A 25,367-nucleotide genomic window follows, 5' to 3' on the forward strand; every position below is an offset into this window, starting at 1 on the left:
GTGTATGCAATGGTGTCAGCGTTTGGATGCTGATTATGGGGTGGATCCCTGGCTATGGCAGTCTCTACATGGTCCATCCTTTCATCTCAGCTCCAAACTCCGTCTCTGTAACTCCTTCCATGGGTGTTTTGTTCCCAAATCTAAGGAGGGGCATAGTGTCCACACTTCAGTCTTCATTCTCCTTGAGTTTCATGTGTTTAGCAAATTATATCTTATATCTTGGGTATCCTAGGTTTGGGGCTAATATCCACTTATCAGTGAATACATATTGTGTGAGTTTCTTTGTGAATGTGTTACCTCACTCAGGATGATGCCCTCCAGGTCCATCCATTTGGCTAGGAATTTCATAAATTCATTCTTTTTAATAGCTGAGTAGTACTCCATTGTGTAGATGTACCACATTTTCTGTATCCATTCCTCTGTTGAGGGGCATCTAGGTTCTTTCCAGCTTCTGGCTATTATAAATAAGGCTGCTATGAACATAGTGGAGCATGTGTCCTTCTTACCTGTTGGGGCATCTTCTGGATATATGCCCAGGAGAGGTATTGCTGGATCCTCCGGTAGTACTATGTCCAGTTTTCTGAGGAACCGCCAGACTGATTTCCAGAGTGGTTGTACAAGCCTGCACTCCCACCAACAATGGAGGAGTGTTCCTCTTTCTCCACATCCTCGCCAGCATCTGCTGTCACCTGAATTTTTGATCTTAGCCATTCTGACTGGTGTGAGGTGGAATCTCAGGGTTGTTTTGATTTGCATTTCCCTGATGATTAAGGATGTTGAACATTTTTTCAAGTGCTTCTCTGCCATTCGGTATTCCTCAGGTGAGAATTCTTTGTTCAGTTCTGAGCCCCATTTTTTAATGGGGTTATTTGATTTTCTGAAGTCCACCTTCTTGAGTTCTTTATATATGTTGGATATTAGTCCCCTATCTGATTTAGGATAGGTAAAGATCCTTTCCCAATCTGTTGGTGGTCTTTTTGTCTTATTGACGGTGTCTTTTGCCTTGCAGAAACTTTGGAGTTTCATTAGGTCCCATTTGTCGATTCTCGATCTTACAGCACAAGCCATTGCTGTTCTGTTCAGGAATTTTTCCCCTGTGCCCATATCTTCAAGGCTTTTCCCCACTTTCTCCTCTATAAGTTTCAGTGTCTCTGGTTTTATGTGAAGTTCCTTGATCCACTTAGATTTGACCTTAGTACAAGGAGATAAGTATGGATCGATTCGCATTCTTCTACACGATAACAACCAGTTGTGCCAGCACCAATTGTTGAAAATGCTGTCTTTCTTCCACTGGATGGTTTTAGCTCCCTTGTCGAAGATCAAGTGACCATAGGTGTGTGGGTTCATTTCTGGATCTTCAATTCTATTCCATTGGTCTACTTGTCTGTCTCTATACCAGTACCATGCAGTTTTTATCACAATTGCTCTGTAGTAAAGCTTTAGTTTTGGCATGGTGATTCCGCCAGAAGTTCTTTTATCCTTGAGAAGACTTTTTGCTATCCTAGGTTTTTTGTTATTCCAGACAAATTTGCAAATTGCTCCTTCCAATTCGTTGAAGAATTGAGTTGGAATTTTGATGGGGATTGCATTGAATCTGTAGATTGCTTTTGGCAAGATAGCCATTTTTACAATGTTGATCCTGCCAATCCATGAGCATGGGAGATCTTTCCATCTTCTGAGATCTTCTTTAATTTCTTTCTTCAGAGATTTGAAGTTTTTATCATACAGACTTTCACCTCCTTAGTTAGAGTCACGCCAAGATATTTTATATTATTTGTGACTATTGAGAAGGGTGTTGTTTCCCTAATTTCTTTCTCAGCCTGTTTATTCTTTGTATAGAGAAAGGCCATTGACTTGTTTGAGTTTATTTTATATCCAGCTACTTCACCGAAGCTGTTTATCAGGTTTAGGAGTTCTCTGGTAGAATTTTTAGGGTCACTTATATATACTATCATATCATCTGCAAAAAGTGATATTTTGACTTCCTCTTTTCCAATTTGTATCCCCTTGATCTCCTTTTGTTGTCGAATTGCTCTGGCTAATACTTCAAGTACTATGTTGAAAAGGTAGGGAGAAAGTGGGCAGCCTTGTCTAGTCCCTGATTTTAGTGGGATTGCTTCCAGCTTCTCTCCATTTACTTTGATGTTGGCTACTGGTTTGCTGTAGATTGCTTTTATCATGTTTAGGTATGGGCCTTGAATTCCTGATCTTTCCAAAACTTTTTTCATGAATGGGTGTTGGATCTTGTCAAATGCTTTTTCTGCATCTAACGAGATGATCATGTGGTTTTTGTCTTTGAGTTTGTTTATATAATGGATTACATTGATGGATTTTCGTATATTAAACCATCCCTGCATCCCTGGAATAAAACCTACTTGGTCAGGATGGATGATTGCTTTAATGTGTTCTTGGATTCGGTTAGCGAGAATTTTATTGAGGATTTTTGCATCGATATTCATAAGAGAAATTGGTCTGAAGTTCTCTATCTTTGTTGGATCTTTCTGTGGTTTAGGTATCAGAGTATTAGTGGCTTCATAAAATGAGTTGGGTAGAGTACCTTCTACTTCTATTTTGTGAAATAGTTTGTGCAGAATTGGAATTAGATCTTCTTTGAAGGTCTGATAGAACTCTGCACTAAACCCATCTGGTCCTGGGCTTTTTTTGGTTGGGAGACTATTAATAACTGCTTCTATTTCTTTAGGTGATATGGGACTGTTTAGATGGTCAACTTGATCCTGATTCAACTTTGGTACCTGGTATCTGTCCAGAAATTTGTCCATTTCGTCCAGGTTTTCCAGTTTTGTTGAGTATAGCCTTTTGTAGAAGGATCTGATGGTGTTTTGGATTTCTTCAGGATCTGTTGTTATGTCTCCCTTTTCATTTCTGATTTTGTTAATTAGGATTTTGTCCCTGTGCCCTTTAGTGAGTCTAGCTAAGGGTTTATCTATCTTGTTGATTTTCTCAAAGAACCAACTCCTCGTTTGGTTAATTCTTTGAATAGTTCTTCTTGTTTCCACTTGGTTGATTTCACCCCTGAGTTTGATTATTTCCTGCCGTCTACTCCTCTTGGGTGAATTTGCTTCCTTTTTTTCTAGGGCTTTTAGATGTGTTGTCAAGCTGCTAGTATGTGCTGTCTCCCGTTTCTTCTTGGAGGCACTCAGCGCTATGAGTTTCCCTCTTAGAAATGCTTTCATTGTGTCCCATAGGTTTGGGTACGTTGTGGCTTCATTTTCATTAAACTCTAAAAAGTCTTTAATTTCTTTCTTTATTCCTTCCTTGACCAAGGTATCATTGAGAAGAGTGTTATTCAGTTTCCACGTGAATGTTGGCTTTCCATTATTTATGTTGTTATTGAAGATCAGTCTTAGGCCATGGTGGTCTGATAGGATACATGGGACAATTTCAATATTTTTGTATCTATTGAGGCCTGTTTTGTGACCAATTATATGGTCAATTTTGGAGAAGGTCCCGTGAGGTGCTGAGAAGAAGGTATATCCTTTTGTTTTAGGATAAAATGTTCTGTAGATATCTGTCAGGTCCATTTGTTTCATAACTTCTGTTAGTTTCACTGTGTCCCTGTTTAGTTTCTGTTTCCACGATCTGTCCTTTGAAGAAAGTGGTGTGTTGAAGTCTCCCACTATTATTGTGTGAGGTGCAATGTATGCTTTGAGCTTTACTAAAGTGTCTCTAATGAATGTGGCTGCCCTTGCATTTGGTGCGTAGATATTCAGAATTGAGAGTTCCTCTTGGAGGATTTTACCTTTGATGAGTATTAAGTGTCCCTCCTTGTCTTTTTTGATAACTTTGGGTTGGAAGTCGATTTTATCCGATATTAAAATGGCTACTCCAGCTTGTTTCTTCAGTCCATTTGCTTGGAAAATTGTTTTCCAGCCTTTCACTCTGAGGTAGTGTCTGTCTTTTTCCCTGAGATGGGTTTCCTGTAAGCAGCAGAATGTTGGGTCCTGTTTGTGTAGCCAGTCTGTTAGTCTATGTCTTTTTATTGGGGAATTGAGTCCATTGATATTAAGAGATATTAAGGAAAAGTAATTGTTGCTCCCTTTTATTTTTGTTGTTAGAGTTGGCATTCTGTTCTTGTGGCTGTCTTCTTTTTGGTTTGTTGAATGATTACTTTCTTGGTTGTTCTAGGGCGTGATTTCCGTCCTTGTATTGCTTCTTTTCTGTTATTATCCTTTGAAGGGCTGGATTCGTGGAAAGATATTGTGTGAACTTGGTTTTGTCGTGGAATACTTTGGTTTCTCCATCTATGGTAATTGAGAGTTTGGCCGGGTATAGTAGCCTGGGCTGGCATTTGTGTTCTCTTAGTGTCTGTATAACATCTGTCCAGGCTCTTCTGGCTTTCATAGTCTCTGGTGAAAAGTCTGGTGTAATTCTGATAGGCCTTCCTTTATATGTTACTTGACCTTTCTCCCTTACTGCTTTTAATATTCTATCTTTATTTAGTGCATTTGTTGTTCTGATTATTATGTGTCGGGAGGAATTTCTTTTCTGGTCCAGTCTATTTGGAGTTCTGTATGCTTCTTGTATGATCATGGGCATCTCTTTTTTTATGTTTGGGAAGTTTTCTTCTATTATTTTGTTGAAGATATTAGCTGGCCCTTTAAGTTGAAAATCTTCATTCTCATCAATTCCTATTATCCGTAGGTTTGGTCTTCTCATTGTGTCCTGGATTACCTGGATGTTTTGAGTTAGGATCCTTTTGCATTTTGTATTTTCTTTGACTGTTGTGTCGATGTTCTCTATGGAATCTTCTGCACCTGAGATTCTCTCTTCCATTTCTTGTATTCTGTTGCTGAAGGCAGGTACCCAGATATCTGGTGTTCGAACCAGACTCCTGGCAGAAGTTGTGTTCCACTCACTAGAGGTCTTAGGATCACGTGTGGAATCCTGTGTGGGCCCTTGCGGGTGTCAGGCGACTCAGCTGGCAAGGTAGCCGGGGCTCGAGTGGAGTGGAAGGGGTTTGTGCCCCAGATCAAGCCCGGGTAGCCTGCTTCCCTATGTACCGCAGTCTCAAGTTCCACGCGATTGGATTGGGGTAGGCGCTGTGTTCCACTCACTCACTCATCTATGGTTCCAGATCTCTTTCCTAGGGTTTCTATCTCCAGCGTTGCCTCGCTTTGGGTTTTCTTTATTGTGTCTACTTCCCCTTTTAGTTCTAGTATGGTTTTGTTCATTTCCATCACCTGTTTGGCTGTGTTTTCCTGCTTTTCTTTAAGAGCCTGTAACTCTTTAGCAGTGCTCTCCTGTAAATCTTTAAGTGACTTATGAAAGTCCTTCTTGATGTCCTCTATCATCATCATGAGAAATGTTTTTAAATCTGGGTCTAGATTTTCGGTTGTGTTGGGGTGCCCAGGACTAGGTGGGGTGGGAGTGCTGCGTTCTGATGATGGTGAGTGGTCTTGATTTCTGTTAGTAGGATTCTTACGTTTGCCTTTCGCCATCTGGTAATCTCTGAAGCTAGCTGTTTTAGTTGTCACTGTTAAGAGCTTGTTCTTCAGGTGACTCTGTTAGCCTCTATGAGCAGACCTGGAGGGTAGCACTCTCCTTAGTTTCAGTGGGCAGAGTATTCTCTGCAGGCAAGCTCTCTTCTTGCAAGGCAGGTACCCAGATATCTGGTGTTCGAACCAGACTCCTGGCAGAAGTTGTGTTCCACTCACTAGAGGTCTTAGGATCACGTGTGGAATCCTGTGTGGGCCCTTGCGGGTGTCAGGCGACTCAGCTGGCAAGGTAGCCGGGGCTCGAGTGGAGTGGAAGGGGTTTGTGCCCCAGATCAAGCCCGGGTAGCCTGCTTCCCTATGTACCGCAGTCTCAAGTTCCACGCGATTGGATTGGGGTAGGCGCTGTGTTCCACTCACCAGAGGTCTTAGGGTCCCGTGGGGAGTCCCGTGTGGGCCCTTGCGGGTGTTGGGCAAGACTCTGCTGTCAAGGTAGCCCGGGGCTCGAGTCTCGAGTCGAGCGGAAGGGACTTGTGCCCCAGATCAGGCCCGGGTAGCCTGCTTCCCTATGTACCGCAGTCTCAAGTTCCGCGTGATTGGATTGGGGCAGGCACTGTGATTCACTCACCAGAGGTCTTAGGGTCCCGTGGGGAGTCCCGTGTGGACCCTTGAGGGTGTTGGGCAAGACTCTGCTGGCAAGGTAGCCCATGGCTCGAGTCTCGAGTCGAGCGGAAGGGACTTGTGCCCCAGATCAGGCCCGGGTAGCCTGCTTCCCTATGTACCGCAGTCTCGAGTTCCGCGCGATTGGATTGGGGCAGGCACTGTGATCCACTCACCAGAGGTCTTAGGGTCCCGTGGGGAGTCCTGTGTGGACCCTTGCGGGTGTTGGGCAAGACTCTGCTGGCAAGGTAGCCCGGGGCTCGAGTCACGAGTCCTCGTTTACATTTTCAATGCTATCCCAAAAGTCCGCCATACCCACCCCCCCAATCCACTACCCCCCCACTCCCCCGTTTTGGCCCTGGGGTTCCCCTGTACTGGGGCATATACAGTTTGCAAATCCAATGGGCCTCTCTTTGCAGTGATGGCCGACTAGGCCATCTTTTGATACATATGCAGCTAGAGTCAAGAGCTCCGGGGTACTGGTTAGTTCATAATATTGTTCCACCTATAGGGTTGCAGTTCCCTTTAGCTCCTTGGGTAATTTCTCTAGCTCCTCCATTGGGGGCCGTGTGACCCATCCAATAGCTGACTGTGAGCATCCACTTCTGTGTTTGCCAGGCACCAGCATAGCCTCACAAGAGACAGCTATATCAGGGTCCTTACAGCAAAATCTTGCTAGTGTATGCAATGGTGTCAGCGTTTGGGAGCTGATTATGGGATGGATCCCTGCATATGGCAATCACTAGATGGTCCATCCTTTCGTCACAGCTACACAGGGATATCTAAATACAGACTTTTCAAAAAGTAAAATACTGGAACCAAGTCATTGCTGTCAAATGCTTAACTCATGTTTTGTTTTGTTTTGTTTTGTTTTGTTTTGTTTTGTTTTTTGTATTTTTAAGCAAAAGAATTATTTATAACACTGTGATGTACAGACAAGAATAACTTATAGACATATTTAAATTATATAAATATACATACATATACACATATATACATATGTATCTTATATACATATATAAATACACAATATATACATATATGTATACACTCACACACATATATGTATATAATGCATTATAATGCATGTTCAAGTTTTGGGAAGTTTTGCATGCTTTAGCTGACTGTCTTCAAGATCATCCTATGGACAGTCCAGGTGCATAGGTAAATCATACTAATCGTAATCTTACTATCTTGAATGAAAAGCTGAAATAATCTTTACCAGAAGATTGATTAAGAAGGTAGAGGCAATTATGAAGAAAAGATCAACAGCACTCAAGAGTAAGGAGCGTCATCAACAGCACTCAAGAGTAAGTCAGCCTAATTAATACTCACAACTACTGGAAAGGTTGGTGGTATGCAGTAAGGCAAAGGAAGTATTTGCTATGTTCAGATTTTAGGATATTATTTACTTATACTTCACAAAAAATCACTAAAGCTCTGATTTTAAAATACCTAAAGTCTGCTATTAAAAACAGCAACAAAGAAGAAAATTAACAGCAAATGAATCTTCCATTTATTCTATATTCTTGGCTATTTCTTCTAAGTTAAACAAATATATATAAAAAGTGAATAAGTGAATAAGTAATCTACTTCATAAACTTCATTTAATAATTTGGGTATGTATTCAACACATTTGAATCTCAAAAGTTGTTACTTTTTTTTTAACAGCTTTGCTTGGTCAACACAATATCCAAATACACATTTTAATTTCTCAGTGAATTAAATGTCAGTGTTTTATGAAGATGTTATAAGTAACTTATAAAACTTACTAAGCAAAGGATTGTGGCTCTCAGGTGAGCTTCCTGATGGTAGCTTTACCAGGATCACTTGATCTATGAGTTTAATCTCCATCATGTGTTATGAATACAGAGGTAGAGTCCAAAATAAAATTCATGTTATTCCAAGAATGTCATTAATTACATATATACACTAGTCATAGGTGCTTGGAGATCTAAACTCTGAATGTATTGCTTGTACAATAGGTACTTTATCCACTAATTAATCTTCCTGGCTCTGTGGCCTATTTTTTTTTCGTTAGTTTGTTTGTTTATTTATTTATTTATATCCCAATCCCAGCCTCTGCTTCTTCCTTCCCAGTCCCACTCTCACAAACTCCTCCCCCATCGCTTTCTCCTCTTCTCCCCAGAGAAAGGGAAAGCTGTGCTTGTGTTCCTCCCTGCCCTGTGGCATCAAGTTACAACAGTACTAGGGGTACCCTCTCCCACTGAAGCCTAATAAGGCAGTCCAGCTAGGGCAAGTGTTTCCAGTGTTAGGCAACAGAGTTCAACACAGTCCTGTGTCCAATTGGCAGAGAATGCATATAAAAACCAAGATACACATGTGCAACAAATGGTTAGGAGTCCTAGGACTAACGCCAACATGCTCTTTGGTTGGTGGTTCAGTCTCTGTGAGTTCCCAGGAGAACAGGTTAGTTGACTCTATAGGTCTTACAGTTTTCTTGACTCCTCAAGTTTGTTCAATCCAATCCCCTACTTTTCCACAATACTTCTCAGGCTTTGCCTGATGTTGCCTATGAGTCTGCATCTGTTTTTATGTGCTGCTGGATGAAGCCTAGCAGAAGACAAGATATGCTAGACTCATATCTGCAAGTGTAGCAGTGTATCGTTACTGGTGTTGTGTAAGCTCACAAAAATTACACGATTCTCCAGTTAGGGTATTCATTGGTTAGCTGTTCTCTAAGTCTCTCCTCCATCTTTATCCCTGTGCTTCTTATCTTTTTCAGGACAAACATTGAATTGAAAGTTTTGTTAGTGGGTTGATGACTCCCTCTCTCCACTGAAAGTCCTCCCTGGGTACAGGAGGTGGCCATTTCAGACTTCATAGCCACAGCTGATAGGAACCTCAGCTAGGGTTATCTCCATAGACCTATGGGAACCTCCCTTGTCCATGATCTCTGGCTAATTCCAGAAATGCTCCCACACCAAATTCCATTCCTCTTCCACCCCTTCTTTCTCCAACCTGATCCCCATCCTTCTGTTTGGCTCCTTACCCGGTTTTTACTCTCTTTCCTCTCTTCATCCACCTACAATGTCTATTTAATTTCTGCTTCTGAGTGACAGTCACATATTCTCCCTTGTGGCTTACTTTTTAATATGTTGTTGACAATAAATTGTATGATATGTATTAATCAAAATATGTCTGTTTAATTATGATTATTCTATTTTCATAACTATAGAACCACACTGGTGTTAATTGCATCATGGTACCTATTTTTCTATAGAGAACATACCATTTTAATGATGAATTTAATCATATCAGTATATAGAGTTCTAATATTATATTCAATAACTATTAACACTGACATGCTGGTGATAATTATAAAGTAATGAAGAATGCCATCTGGGGCTGGATTTTTTTAAAAGCTTAGATTTCATTTCACTAAAAACAAAATAAACTATGACACAGATTAATTGAAATTAAAAAGAACTAAGGCAATTAAATTAGCCTGTATCGCCACAAAAGTCAATGAAAAGGATGTCAATATTTATTTACCAAGATATCCCACTGTCTATTCTGAAAAATTGGGATAGATAATACCTTCCTATTATAGTGGAAGATTGATTTAATATAAAGAATATACTTATTCTATACAAAAGAGAAAAATACTTGGATTGGAAGCACAAATATAAAAACTAAAATTAAAGAATAATTTTATCAGACATGTCATTATTAGTGTCTTTAATTGCAAAAGTAGAAGAAATATTTTTTTTTTTTTTGGTCAACAGACTAAAAGTTTTTGTGACCATAATCAAAGTAAAACGATGAATAATCTCCAAACTTATGAACTAGTAATAGAATTTAGAAGAACACCAGATATGGTTTTGGAAGGAATGACAATTTCAGAACAATTAGAAGGTTTACCACTGGCCTAGGAAACAAGACCATAATAGAGTTAATGGGAGAGAAAAACGATGTCATTCTGTCGTAAGTGTAGTAACTGCACCTGATACTGAAATACAGTATTTTTTGTTTGCTGTTAGGAGCTTATCTGCCTTCCTGGAGAGAGAAGAAACAAGATGAAAGGAAGGTGACAGTTATTTTACTTATCCTATTCAGACGCTGCTGATTTATGACGACATATACTTTCCACTTGTCTCTACTGAAACCTATATGAATATGATGATAATGTATACAAGTAAGGCCTATGCCTGTAATTACCAAGATGCCATGACAGCCATATAAGTTTTAGTATGTGCTTAAACACATCTATTAGTTGAGTAACTTAAAATTATGAGCAGTGCAGGCTATTATATTAGTGCCATCCACCACACGCATTAACCTAATTGGAAACTGGATTTGCTTACACCATTTCAACCATTTTTGTCCCTTTAATTCCATGTCAATCTAATCTGAGCATGCAAACATACACACACATATACACATACTCACACATCTCTATGAGTTAGAAAGAGTAAGATAGAGAGAGAGAACTATTCATTATCATCTATAGTCATATATAGCTTCACAAAAACAATAAAATTCTAGTATTACTTTTGTTCATGCAACATTTAAGTTATAAAGTGGAAGGTATTTTTGTTTCTTTTTGTTTGATTTTTTTTTGTTTTTGTGCTTGTTTAATTATCTTTAATCTCTCTCTCTCTCTGTCTCTCTCTCTCTCTTTACAATCTACTCTTTGTCTTACTCCTGTCTGCCCTCTGATAGTTCCTCATCCCATTACTCCTCTCCCTATCTCCAAAAGGATGTCCCTAAACCCTCCAGCCTACCCTACACAGCCAGGCCTCCCCACTGTCCCCAGGGCTTCAGGTCTCTCCAGGATTAGGTACATCTTTTCTCACTGAGGCCAGACCAGACAGTCCTCTTCTGTAGATGTCTCCAGAACCTCTTACCAGCTAGTATATGCTGCTTAATTGGTGGCTCAGTGTCTGAGAGATCTCAGAGTCCAGGATAGTTGAGACTGCTGGTCTTTCTTCAGGGTCACCCTCCTCCTGAACTTCTTCCAGGGTCCCCAACTTCAGCCCATTGGTTGGGGGTAAATATTGTATCTGTCTCCATCAGCTGCTTGTTCTACCTCTCAGAGGGCAGCCCTGCAGGCTAGGCTCCTGTCTGTCAGCACACCAGAGCATCAGTAATAATAACAAGCCTTGAAGCCTCCCCTGAGATGGATCCCTAGTTGAGTCAGTCACTGGACCTCCTTTCTCAAAGTCTCTTCCCCATTTTTGTCCCTGAAATTAGTTTTTTTTTTTAGACAGAAACATTTCTGGCTCTGAGTTTCTACTGTGGGATAGCAACCTCATCCCTCCACTTGATGCCTGCCTTTCTACTGGATGTGGACTCAACAAGTTTCCTCTCCCCACTGTTGGGCATTTCATCTAAAGACCCTCCCTTTGAGTCCTATGAATCTCTCATCTCCCAGGTCTCTGGAACATTCTAAAGGGTTCTCTACCTCCCATCTCCAGAGATTGCCAGTTTCCATTCATTCTGACAACCCTCAGGGCTTCACTCCTGTCCCCCCCACCCCCCAATACCTGATCATGTTCTCCTTTCTTCTTCCTGTTTCCTTTCCCATCCAGGTCCCTCCCTCTCTCTGACCTCTGTGATTGCTTTCTTCTCCCTCCCAAGTAGGATTGAAGCTTGGGTCCTTCAGCTTGTTATCCTTGAGTTCTATGGACTGTATCCTGGGTGTTTGCTCTTTTGGCTAATATCCACTTATTAGTGAGTATATAACCTGAATGCCCTTTTGGGTCTGAGTTACCTCACTTAGGATGATCTTTTCTAGTTTCATCCATTTGTCTGCAAAATCATGATGTCCTTGTTCTTAATAGCTGGTTTGTTTTATTTGTTTTAATTGTCTCTTTCTTTCAGGTGTGTAAATAATTCTCAACACTCTTTTAGAAACTTGCTTTTAACCTATCACCTACATTTATTATTGCAATAACTATATAGATCTAATTTTAAAAACTCAACCAATAGATTAACTCACAATTGATTGAATCAAACATTTTTATTAGAAAATTTTATATATTACACATTCTCTGACTAAGCTTTGCCATTGTATTTATAAATAAATTCAAGGATGGATTTTTCAGTGTTTTATATAATGAGACTGTGTGAATTTTAGTTAATGTAACTTTTAATTCTCTATTATAATATTTGTTTTTATGGTATTTTCTAAAAATGAAATATTTCCTGGTGAAAATTATTTACCCTTTACCCTATTGTTTAAAATTGCTTAATATAATATTTATAAAGGCATTCATTTAAAATTTTTCAAAATGAAAAAAAATTATTCTTTGTATTCTATGTATGTTTCCTCATTGTTACTAATACCCATCTCACTTTAATTTTAAATTAAAATTATTGGGTGATATTAATAAAATCAGTACAAGGCTGATTTTGCTTACAGTACACTCTTAATGTATGAATTTCAAAAGTTTTCCTTGTATACCTACATCGAGACCACGAAGATTTATATTTTTCCTATTAAATTTTACTGACAATGTTACTTTATAGATAAAGATTGTCAGGGGCTTTAAAAATAAAATTAGACTCACCTTGCAAATGTAATAACTATTTCTTCTGTATCCTTGATATTATGTTCAAATTCTATAAGGAAAATTTCTAAGTCATTAGTTTAGATGATGAAGTCATTGTATTACAAATTAGAGTGATCAGATCAGGACCAGATTCTGGGTGACCATTCAAATCTTCTAATTTTCAAAAATCCATTCATCATTTTCAGTTATTAGATTGACCTATTGTCATCTACCTACATTTTTGTTTGACCTGGGAAGAGCTCGGGTAATCATAAAAAATCCACAGCCATTGCTCTTCTTGTTGAAGCAGATACCACAAAAACCATGAGTAATCAGAAGCATAATTTCCCTTCGACAAGGGCCATAGATTTTAAATCTGTACTCTGAATTCTTTACTTCTTAATAACAGCAAGTAAAGGTGGGTTAAGAAATCGAGACTTCTGCATAGTCTCTGCTAATATGGGTCATTCCATACTTACTTTTATTTATCAAAGTAAAACAACTACATTGTGAGACAGTAAATCAATAATTATCTAAGTATTAAAACCCAGTTTTTTTGTGGGACATCAGTCTTATTCTTTCAAAATAGAAATTATTAACAATGTATCATTTGTTTCAGAATTTGAAAAAATCTTACATGTAGCCTATCATGAATTATTCTGATTTAGGCTATAAACTGTCTTTAGCATAATTGAAAAGTTATAATCCCTCGTTTATGCACTTAGGTCAAAAGATATGCAGTATAAGGATAATAGCTTTAACTCTGAAGGTACATTAGAAAATTAAATTTATTTATAGTAGGGGGTGTGTCATCTGCATATGCAACACTGCATATGTGGAAGTCAGAAGACAATTTGCAAGTATTGGCTTTCTAAGTTCCCCAAGTTGTTCCCAGGAATTAAACTAGAATGACCGTGCATAATAACAAGTACCTTTTCCTGCCAAGTCATCTTACCAGCCTAATCTGAAAAGTAATAATTCTGACTTCCTTGTTTTACCTTTCTTCATATGAGATTCCCAGTGTTGCCATGGAATTCTAGGCTCCCTGTACCCAAGCTGGGTTCCATTCATGAATTCACCCTTTCCATGTTGACTCTATTGGCCTAGTTACCTGCCTTCTGTATGAGAATGCAAATTCAGGGCTTAGTGTAGCATACTGGTTTAGAACTGGTGAGGACATAAATTCAATTCCTAGCACCAAAATTAGTTAATTAATTAAATATAAATTCATGACAAAGACTACAACAAATAATTCATATTGTTTTTATGAGTTATATTTACTTGAAAATTTCATTCAAAATCCCTAGCTGCTTTTACTTTTAAACATATATATTTTGGCATTACATAATTACTATTTTTAGTTTATTTCTCCTTTTACAAATTTAAGAAATCATCTTCTTATTCAATAAAATCCACACTATTTCATATGAACTCCAAATATCATCTAAAGCTGTATATGCCTTCTTCATCATTATTGTTCTTCGTGAACATGAAGCTAAAGCTGAAGAAATAACATTATATTTTGTGAATGCACATAGACTTTATACTTCAGCCTGTATTATTTTACCATGTATATAAGAAACTCTTCTGAACATGTTAGGATTCTTCTTGCATTTCCTGTTCTTTAACATTAATACTAAGCATCACTCAGCTTTAAGGTCAAACTGATCATATAAAAATGTCCTGATTCTTGTTAAAGTTTGTGTTCTCTTCCCTTTATTCAACAAATCCAACTTCATTTGGTATTGTGTAATTAAATATTAATGCAACAACTATTGTTCTCTAATAATTTCAGCTGTATGGATGAAATATAATTAATTCTTATTCAGGTCTATTTTGGATACTATAGTAATTAAACATAGAGCCTTGTTTTCAGATTTATATATTCTAATATATTTCTCCATCATTTTCTAATTCTGTTATTATGAACAATTCAGATTTGGAAACATAAGATATCCTGAAATTTATAATTTTTATCATTCTTATCTAATATTGATATTTAGAAGTTTAGTTTAGATATAGCTATCACTGAGAACATCCAGATAATATGTCAGATTTTAAATGTACACAAATGATGGCCTTACCAATTACATTTCCTTATTTCATTTTATAAAAGAATGTTGTTCAGATTCTATCCTAGTATTCTGTATTTTTTGGCTAATACCCACTTATTAGTGAATATATACCATGCATGTACTTTTGGGTTTGTGTTACCTTACTCAGGATGGTATTTTCTAGGTCCAATCACTTGACTGCAAAAATCGTGATGTCTTCCTTCTTAAGTTGATCAATATTCCGTTGTGTAAATGAACCACAGTTTCTGTATCCAGTCTTCTGTAGTGGGACATCTGGGTTGTTTCCAGCTTCTGGTTATCATAGATCAGGCCACTATGAACATAGTGGTGCATGTGCCCCTTTTGTATGCTGGGGCATCTTTTGGGTAAATGCCCAAGAGTGGAATAGCTGGGTCTCATGATAGATAGATATATTTCCAAATCTTCAGGAACCACCAGCTTGATTTCTAGAGTGGTTTTGTTTTTGTTTTTGTTTTTGTTTTTCCAGATTGCAATCCCACCAGCAAAGGAGGAGTGTTCCTCTTTCTCAATAACCCTTGCAAATATATGCTGTCAACTGTGTTTTTGATCTTTGCCATTCTGATTGTTGTAAGGTAGAATCTAAGGGTCATTTTAATTTGTATTTCCCTGATCACTAAGGACTTTAAACAATTTTTAAGTGCTTCTTGGTCATTTAAGAATCCTTTGTTGTGAATTTAGCTCTATACCTCATTTTTAAAAATTCTTTTTGTTTGTTTGTTTGTTTTTGTTTTGTTTTTGTTTTGGGTAATTAGCTACTTGAGTTCTTATATATTTTGGATATTAGCCCTCTATCAAATGTGCGGTTAGTGAAGAATATTTCCCAATCTGTATATCACTGATTCGTCCTACTGAAGCTATCCAGTTTCGTGAGGTCCAATTTATCAATTCCTGATCTTAAAGCCTGATCCATTGATTTTCTGTTCAGGAAATTTTCCCTGGGCAAAAGCATTTGAAACTCCTACTTTCTCTTCTGTTAGATTCATGCATCTGGTTTTATGTTGAAGTTCTTTATCCACCTGGACTTGAGCTTTGTGCAAGTTAACAAATACAGATCTATTTTCATTTTTCTACATATTGACTGCCAGTTAGACTGATACCACTTAATGTGGATGCTTTCTTTTTCCTATTGTATATTTTTGTTTTCTTTGTTATAAAAGAAGTGTCCATAAGTGTGTGGTTTTAATTTGAGTCTTCAATTCTATTCCATTGATCAACCTGTTTGTCTCTGTACTAATACCATGCAATCTTTTATAACTATACCTCTGTAGCATAGCTTGAGGTCTGGGATGGTGATTCTGATTCCCCTAGAAGTTCTTTTACTGTTAAGTATTACTTTTGCTATCCTGAGTTTTTTGGTTTTCCATATGAAATCGAGAATTTCCCATTCCATGTCTTTGATGAATTGTGTTAGAATTTTGATGGGGAATGCATTGAATCTATAGATTGCTTTTGGTAGGATGGCCAGCTTAACTATGTAAATCCTATCATTCCATATGCATGGGAGATCTCTCTATTTTCTGAGGTCTTCTTCTAGCGTAAGGGCCCAAGTGAGGATGCTTCACACCGACTTGGGAGAGAAAAGAAAGCAATCATGGCAGGAAGAGGGAGGGTGGTACCTGGTGGGAGAGGGGAAGGGGAAGGGAGAAGGAGACCATGATCAAGTATTGGGGGTCAGGGGATAGGAGAAATGCCTAGACGGCCAGAAGAATCAATGGACATATGCAACCTCAGGGGGTTGGGATAGACACTCTAGAATGTACCGGAGACCTGGAAGATGAGAGAATCTCAGAACTCGAAGGGAGGGACCTCAGATGAAATGCCCAATAGTGGGGAGAGTGAACTTGTAGAGTCAACCTTCAGTAGAAAGACAGGGCATCAAGCAGATGGGGTTCCCATCCCGTAGTCAAAAACTCTGACCAAGAATTGTTCCCATGTAAAAAAACTAACTGTAGGGACAAAAATGGAGAATAGATAGTGGAAAAGGAGGTCCAGTGACCTGCGCAATTTGGAAAACCCATCTCAAGCGGAGGCTCCATAACCTGACACTATTGCCGATGCTATGGTATGCTTACAGACAAGAACCTAGCATGGCTGTTCTCTGAGAAGCCCAACAAGTAGCTGAAACAGATGCAGATACTTACACTCAACTAATAGGATAAAGTTGGAGACCTCTGTGTGTTGAATAGGGAAAGGCTGGAAGAAGCTGAGGAGGAGGGAAGCCCCATAAGAAGACGTGCAGTCTCAACTAACCTACACCCCTGAGATCTCTCAAACCCTAAACCACCAATCACCTGGTCTGAGTTGCTCCCCCTCTTCTTCACATGTTCAGCACAGGACAACTTGGTCTGTCGTCAGTGAGAGAAAAAGGGCCTAACCATCAAGAGTCTTGAGGCTGCAGGGAGGCCTGGCAGGTGGGGCATCCACTTGGAGACAGGCACAGTGTGTGAGGGTGGAATTGGGTGGGGGTAATGACTGGACTGTGTAAAAATAAAAGTAAAATATATATATTTTTTGGATGTTGGAATATATTTAATTGAAACAAAGTATTTTACAGAAGTAGAGATTGACGATAAAGAGTATAAAATATTGAAGAAGAAATATGTACATTTTCTTTAATAATAATATGGCTCATAGTTATTATTAGGTAGTTACTAATTACTGTTAATACATTTCACAGTGATTTAATTTTAGGAGAGTTTATTTGGTAAAGATTAGTTTTCATGCATACATATAAACCAGTTCCAAGAACCCTGAACGTAGTATTTGCAGGATTCACTTCTTTCTGATAACAAAAGTTAGGACAGGTGAATAGAGAAAACTATTTGTGTACAGTTATTAATTTATAACTTTTTTATTCATATGAGGAAACTGAGTTAATCATGAATAACCACAGCTGTTCATTATGTATTGTCTGATTGATCTACATATATTGATAGTATCACTTGCTTTATAAATTGTCCCTGTGTTACCAAGTGTTTTCTCTTCAGTCCTTTACCCAGGAGAGAAACCATCCAAGAAACACAGATAAATTTAGAAAAAGTTTATTACATAAAGCAAAATGATAACACACCCCCACAGACAAAAGATAAAACTGAACAAGGATCACATAGCCCATTGGAGTTATAAAGTTGTAAGAATCATTCAAGAATACTTATGATATCAATACTCATTGGAACATAGCAATGCCTTTTCTATGAAAATCAGATTTATTAGATTATAAAATCTGCTGTATTCAAAATAAAATTGAGCCAATTGCATTTTCTGTGTATATATTAAGAAACTATCAATATTTTAAGTTTATTAAGCATAAATCGATAGCTTTTAAAATTATTTTTATTTAGAAATCTTAGAAATATACAGCAATCATTTATAAGATTTCCAAAGTACAAATATGATTTTAGTACTTTACAGAATAAATTTACCAGGATTGACATCAGTACACAGTGATATATACAAATAAGTTTTAAAATTTTCAATAACTTTACATAGGGACACACAAAAATGGTATTCTCATTTATGCTCCTTGGAGCAATTTATCCACAAAGACCAATTCAGTGACATTAATAGTCATTACTATAATCACTAGGACTTTTTTATTATTTGAAATGTTTTATACTTCCCTCCACCCCTTCATCATTGGATTCTATAGCTGACATATCTGTGGAAATGCATGTTTCCTAGTTATCTTAAATGAAGTTAGGTATATTATAATATATACAATTGGAATACACAATCTTCTATAATTCATATTCCACAATTATATACCTAAGTTACTTTAACATGAATGTACCTTACATTCAATTTTCCTAGAAATTTCTGGAAGCAACAGAGAGGCTACCTATGGTCCCAAGTAGTCTGTTAGACCAAGTGGATCACTGGGGAATGCTGTAAAATTCATATTTGTAACTGTGTTTATTAATAAAATATAGGTTTCTGTTATAAGAAGTCATGAAGTATTTATTGTTTTAGGATAAAATCTTTATAAAAATATATGCACTTTTATATTTCCTTATTTTATACAAAAATTTCGATTGGCTGGCTTTCTCCCTGCTCAGTCTCTTCTTTTATATGTAGCAGACAAGGAAGTTTTATCAGCTACAAGAATATTTTGGAAACATTAATAAGTATTTCTTATGAAAGCTGTAATATTCATACATTGTTTACTTGCTTTAATTCTAATTCTTGAAAACTGTCTTGATCTTACAACTCTCTGCATTTTGAACACCCTAAAGTGACTTTCTTATTATATACATATATATCAATTTTTACAGTATACATAATTTATATATTATATATGGCAATATATTATAATATGAAATATATAATTGTATATATTAATTTTGGTAGAATATGTAGAGTATCATTGCTTGTTATAAGAGTATTACATATGAATCCTCTTATTAGTTTGGTTTAGAATAATTGTTAGTAGAGTTTGAATACTGCTTATTATTTTCATCATTAAATTAGTAAGATACCCAAATAAGTCTTCTTTTGCATATGCCTGTAGATTACTTTGTCATAATTTTTCTCTAGCCCTGGAATTGCACATAAATTAAAATAGTGTGTCTATAGAAAAAATAGGAGAGCATGTTTTCTCAAAATAGAATGGTTATTTACTTATATTCACATATACAGTATGGTGTATTGTTGTATTCAAGAGCTCTGAATATCCTTTGAGACATTCAGACAGTATACATTTCCTTAAATCTTAGTTTAAAGATTAATATACAGAGAGTTTGCATGTGTATGTTTATCTTCTTTCATTGTTTTTATGGGATAATTTATTTATATTTCAAATGTGATCTCCTTTCCCAGTTTCCTCTCCTCTAACTCACTCTATCCCATGATTCTATGAGGGTTGTTCCACTCCCACCTCACTGCCCAGGCATTCCCCTACACTAGGGTATTGAGCCTTGACAGAACCAAAGGTCTCCCCTCCCATTGATGCCATATAAGTCCATCCTCTGCTACATATGCAACTGGAGCCATGGGTACCTCCATATGTACACTTTGGTTGGTGTTTTAGTCCTGAATGCTCTGAGTATGGTTGGTTGATATTGTTGTTCTTCCTATGGGCTTGCAAATCCCTTCAACACCTTCCATCCATTCTATAACTCCTCCATTGGGATCCCCTTGCTCAGTCTAATGATTGGCCTTGAGCATCCACATCTGCATTTGTTAGACTCTGTCTGAGCCTATCAAGGGGACACTTATATCAGCCTCCTGTCAACAAGCACTTCATGGCATCAGCATGGGCTCTAGGTGGTATCTGTATATGGGATAGATGCCCAAGAGAGGCAGTCTCTGGAAGGCCTTTCCTTTAGTCTCTGCTCCACACTTTGTCCTCATACTGTCTCTGTGATTATTTTGTTCTTCCTTCTAAGTACTGAAACATCCATACTTTGGTCTTTCTTTTTCTTGAGCATCATATAGTCTGTGAAATGTATGATGGGTATTCCAAGCTTTGGGACTAATATCCACTTATCAGTGAGTGCATACCATGTGCACCCTTTTGGGACTCAGTTACCTTACTAAGGATGTTATATTCAAGTGGAAAAAAAGATCGAATTTTCAATAAATGGTGCTGGTTCAACTAGCAGTCAGCATGTAGAATACACATTGGTTCATTATTATCTCCCTGACCAAAGCTCAACTCCAAGTAGATCAAGGACCTCCACATAAAACCAGATACACTGAAACTAATAAAAGAGAAAGTGGGTAAGAGCTTTGAACATATTGGCACAAGGGAAAGTTTCTGGAACAGAGCAGCAATTGCTCTAATATCAACAATAGACAAATGGGACCTCATAAAATTACAAAGTTTCTTTAAGGCAAAGGACACTGTCAATAGGACAAAATGGCAATGAACAGATTGGAAAAAGATCATTACTAATCCTGCAAACAATAGAGGGCTAATATACAATATATACAAAGAACTCAAGAAGTTAGACTCCAGACAACCAAATAACCCTATTAAAAATGAAGTACAGAGCTAAACAAAGAATTCTCAGCTAAGGAAACTTGAATGGTAGAGAAGCACCTAAAGAAATGTTCAACATCCTTTTTCATCAATGAATAGCAAATCAAAACAACCCTGAAATTCTAGCTCACACCAGTCAGATGACTCAGGTGACAGTAAATATTGTTGAGAATGTGGAGACAGAAAAACACTCTTCCATTGTTGGTGGTATTGTAAGCTGGGACAACCATTCTGGAAATCAGTTTGTTGGTTCCTCTGAAAATTGGACAGAGTTCTACCTGAGGATGCAGATATACTACTCCTGGGCATATACCCAAAAGATGCTCTAACATATAACAAGGACACATGATCTACTATGTTTATAGCAGCCAAATATATAAGAGTCAGAAGCTGGAAAGAACCCAGATGTCCTTCAACAAAGGAATAGTTACAGAAAATGTGGTACATTTACACAATGAAGTACTACTAAGCTTTTTTAAAATAAAAATGACCTCATGAAATTCTTAAGCAAATGGGTGGAAGTAGAAAATATCATCCTGAGTGAGGTAATCCATTTACAAAAGAACATACATGGTATGCACTCACCTATAAGCTCCAAATACCCATAATACAACTCAGACCATATGACACTCAAGAATAAGAAAGACAAAGTATGGTTGTTTTCAGTTCTTCTTAGAAGGAGGAACAAAATACAGGCGGCAATATGGGGACAAAGTGTAGAGCAGAGACTGAAGGAAAGGCCTTCCATAGACTGCCACACATGGGGAACCATCCCATATACAGTCACCAAACCCAGACACTATTGTGGATGCCAAGAAGTGCTTTCTGAATGTGGTACATCTACACAATGGAGTACTACTCAGCTATTAAAAAGAATGAATTTATGAAATTCCTAGCCAAATGGATGGACCTGGAGGGCATCATCCTGAGTGAGGTAACACATTCACAAAGGAACTCACACAATATGTACTCACTGATAAGTGGATATTAGCCCAAAACCTAGGATACCCAAGATATAAGATACAATTTCCTAAACACATGAAACTCAAGAAAAATGAAGACTGAAGTGTGGACACTATGCCCCTCCTTAGAATTGGGAACAAAACACACATGGAAGGAGTTACAGAGACAAAGTTTGGAGCTGAGATGAAAGGATGGACCATATAGAGACTGCCATATCTAGGGATCCATCCCACAATCAGCATCCAAACGCTGACACCATTGCATACACTAGCAAGATTTTATCGAAAGGACCCAGATGTAGCTGTCTCTTGTGAGACTATGCCGGGCCTAGCAAACACAGAAGTGGATGCTCACAGTCAACTAATGGATGGAGCACAGGGCTCCCAGTGGAGGAGCTAGAGAAAGTACCCAAGGAGCTAAAGGGATCTGCAAACCTATAGGTGGAACAACATTATGAACTAACCAGGACCCCGGAGCTCTTGACTCTAGCTGCATATGTATCAAAAGATGGCCTAGTCGGCCATCACTGGAAAGAGAGGCCCATTGGACACGCAAACTTAATATGCCCCAGTACAGGGGAACGCCAGGGCCAAAAAGGGGGAGTGGGTGGGTAGGGGAGTGGGGGTGGGTGGGTATGGGGGACTTTTGGTATAGCATTGGAAATGTAAATGAGCTAAATACCTAATAAAAAATAGAAAAACAAACAAACAAAAAACAAACAAACAACAACAACAACAACAAAATCATGATATTCTCATTAGAAGCTGAAAAAGCATTTGACAAAATTCAAAACCCCTTCATATTAAAAGTCTTGTAAAGACCAGGAATTCAAGTCCCATACCTAAACATAGTAAAAGCAGTATACAGCAAACCGTTAATGAACATCAAAATAAATTGAGAGAAACTTGAAGCAATCTCACTTAAATCAGGGATTAGATAAGGCTACCAACTCTCTCCCTGTATATCCAATATACTACTCAAAGTTCCAACTAATGCAATTAGACAACAAAAGGTCGTCAAAGAGATACAAATATGAAAGGAATAAGTCAAAATAACACTATTTTCAGATGATATGATAGTAAACTTAAGTGACCCCAAAATTTCCACCAGAGAACTTGTAAACCTGATAAACAACTTCAGCAAAGTGGCTGGATATAAAACAAACAAACAAATCAGTATCCTTCCTGTATTCAAAGGATTAATAGGATGAGTAAGAAATTAGGGAAGTGACACCCTTCATAATAGTCCCAAATATATAAAATATCTTTGTATGACTTTCAAGGAAGTGAAAGAGCTATATGACAAGAACATTAAGTCTTTGAAGAAAGAAATCAAAGAAGATCTCAGATCTTGTCTTCTTTAAAGCTGTAGAAACCATATTTGTATTTAGAATGACTCCAGATCATTGTGGTAAATATCATTAGTGAGAGTTTTGTCCTTTTGTCAAACACCAGAAAGGCAATATAAAGAGTTCCATTCTTTCTCAGAATTGCATGTGAGGGAGGGATGCACCTTGGTGAGAAAGGGCACAGGAAGGGAAAGAAGGGAAGATGATCAGGTATTGGGTGTAGGGGAATAGGACTGAAGCCCTTAGGGCCAGCAGAAAGAATGGAAGCAGGCAACCTTGTGAAGTGGGAGTTGGAGGGACTCTCCAGAATGTACCAGAAACCTGGGAGGCTAGAGACTCTCAGGATTCAAAGGAAGGGACTTTAGATGAAATGCCCTACAGTGGTGAGAGGGAACTTGTGGAGCCCACCTCCAGCAGAAATGCAGAACATCAAGTGAGGGATGGGTTTGCCATCCCACAGTCAAAAACTCTGATCCGTGGTTGTTTCTGTCTGGAAGAACTGCAGGGCCAAAATGGAGAAGGGCCTGAGGAAATAGGAGATCTAGTGAGGGGCCCAACCTGAGATCCTGCTCAAGGGGAGGCCCCAAGGCCTGACAATATTACTGAGGCTACTGAATGCTCACAAAAAGAGGTCTATCATGACTGCCCTCTGAAAGATCCAACAAGCAGATGAAAGAGTCAGATGCAGATACGTATATCAAACAAAGGACAGAAGCTGCTGACCCCTGTGGTTGAATTAGGGAAAAGTTGGAAAAAGCTGAGGAGAAGGGCGACCCTGTAGGAAGACCAGTTGTTCCATCAAACCTCAACCCCGTATATCTCTTAGACACTGGGTCACCAACCAGTCAGCATACCTCAGCTGAAATGAGGCTCCCAATACATATACAGCAGAGGACTGCTGGGTGTGGACTCAGTTAGAGAAGATGCACCTAACCCTTAAGAGATTGGAGGCCCCAGGGAGTAGGGAGGTCTTGCGGGATGGGGGATGAGAGGGGTGGGGGCATTTTCATGGTAACGGGGGGAAGAGGTATGGAATGTGTAACAGTCAGAGGGTGGACCTGGGGTGGGATAACATCTGCACTGTACAAAAACAAAAAAAAAGATTAAATAATTTTTTTTTAAAAAAGACCATGGTTGGGCTGGCCCCATAAGGTAAGCCAGAGTTGAGTGAAAGAATTCTAACAGGCATGAGCATGGCAAGCCCAAGCCTAAACCTTGGAAACATTGCAGATGGGTTTTGCCCTTATACCCTTACATTCCTAATGCTAGCTACCAAGTGTTCTTCCAATATTTGGCGAATGGGGATGACTTTGGCTGAAATATACAACAAATGGGAGATAGAACTGGTAGTGACCACCTCCAGTAGATAGGCATGACCCCCATTTGAGTGATGGGCTCACCCACACATCTCAAAAATTTTAACAAAGAATTGTTTATGTGTAAAGGAAACACAGGGACAAAAGATGGAGCAGGAACTGAAGGAAAGCCCACTCAGAGACTGCCCACCTAGGGATACATCCAATCTGCAGATACCAAACCTAGACACTATTGCTGATGTCAAGAAGAGCTTGCTGACAGGAGCCTTGTATCGATGTACAATGAGTGGCTCTGTCAGCACCTGACTAAGACAGATGCAGATCACACATTTTAACATGGAAGTACAGTATTGAAAAATGCAATCAACCCATGGAAATTAAAGTATGAATGTTCTCTCTTCTCTTCTTAAACTGAACTAAATCAAACACTTAAAATAGCCAACCACATCAAAGCAGAGAAATAAAAATAGTTACAATAAACAAAACACCACCATCATCAAGTATGCATTAAAGTTCTGGTAGCTTATTATGTGTGGCACTCAATTTATGTTTAAGTTTCTTAGGTGTCATTATGAAAGGTATGGGCAACATCTTCCATCATACTAAGAAATCAAAGTGCAAGCCAGAAAGTGTGATATTTACAAACTTATCTGCAGACAGGAAATATCAAATTGACTGAGATTGAATTTTTGTTGTTTTTTTAAAGTACGTATTTTTCAAAAATAATTTCCTTATGTACTGTGGGTCTTGGTTTCACACTTCCATATACCAGTTCAAATAAATACAGTTTATTTTGAAAATTAATGCTGTGAAAATTGAATTTTAAATGTTATTAAGTGCTTGAAATGTTTTGAGATTTTAAAAAAGACGGTTTTACTAGTCTTTAGTAAATGAATTTATAATACAGAACAGTCTTTCAGGGCATAGAAGCATTTCAGTTAATGATGGTTCCACACATAATGATGGTAATGTATTACTTACTCTCAGTGATATAATATGCATACTGATAATCTCTCAGACACGTGAGAAAAGA

The sequence above is a fragment of the Mus musculus genome, chromosome 3 (assembly GCF_000001635.26).
Source record: "Mus musculus strain C57BL/6J chromosome 3, GRCm38.p6 C57BL/6J".
NCBI classification, from domain to species: Eukaryota; Metazoa; Chordata; class Mammalia; order Rodentia; family Muridae; genus Mus; species Mus musculus.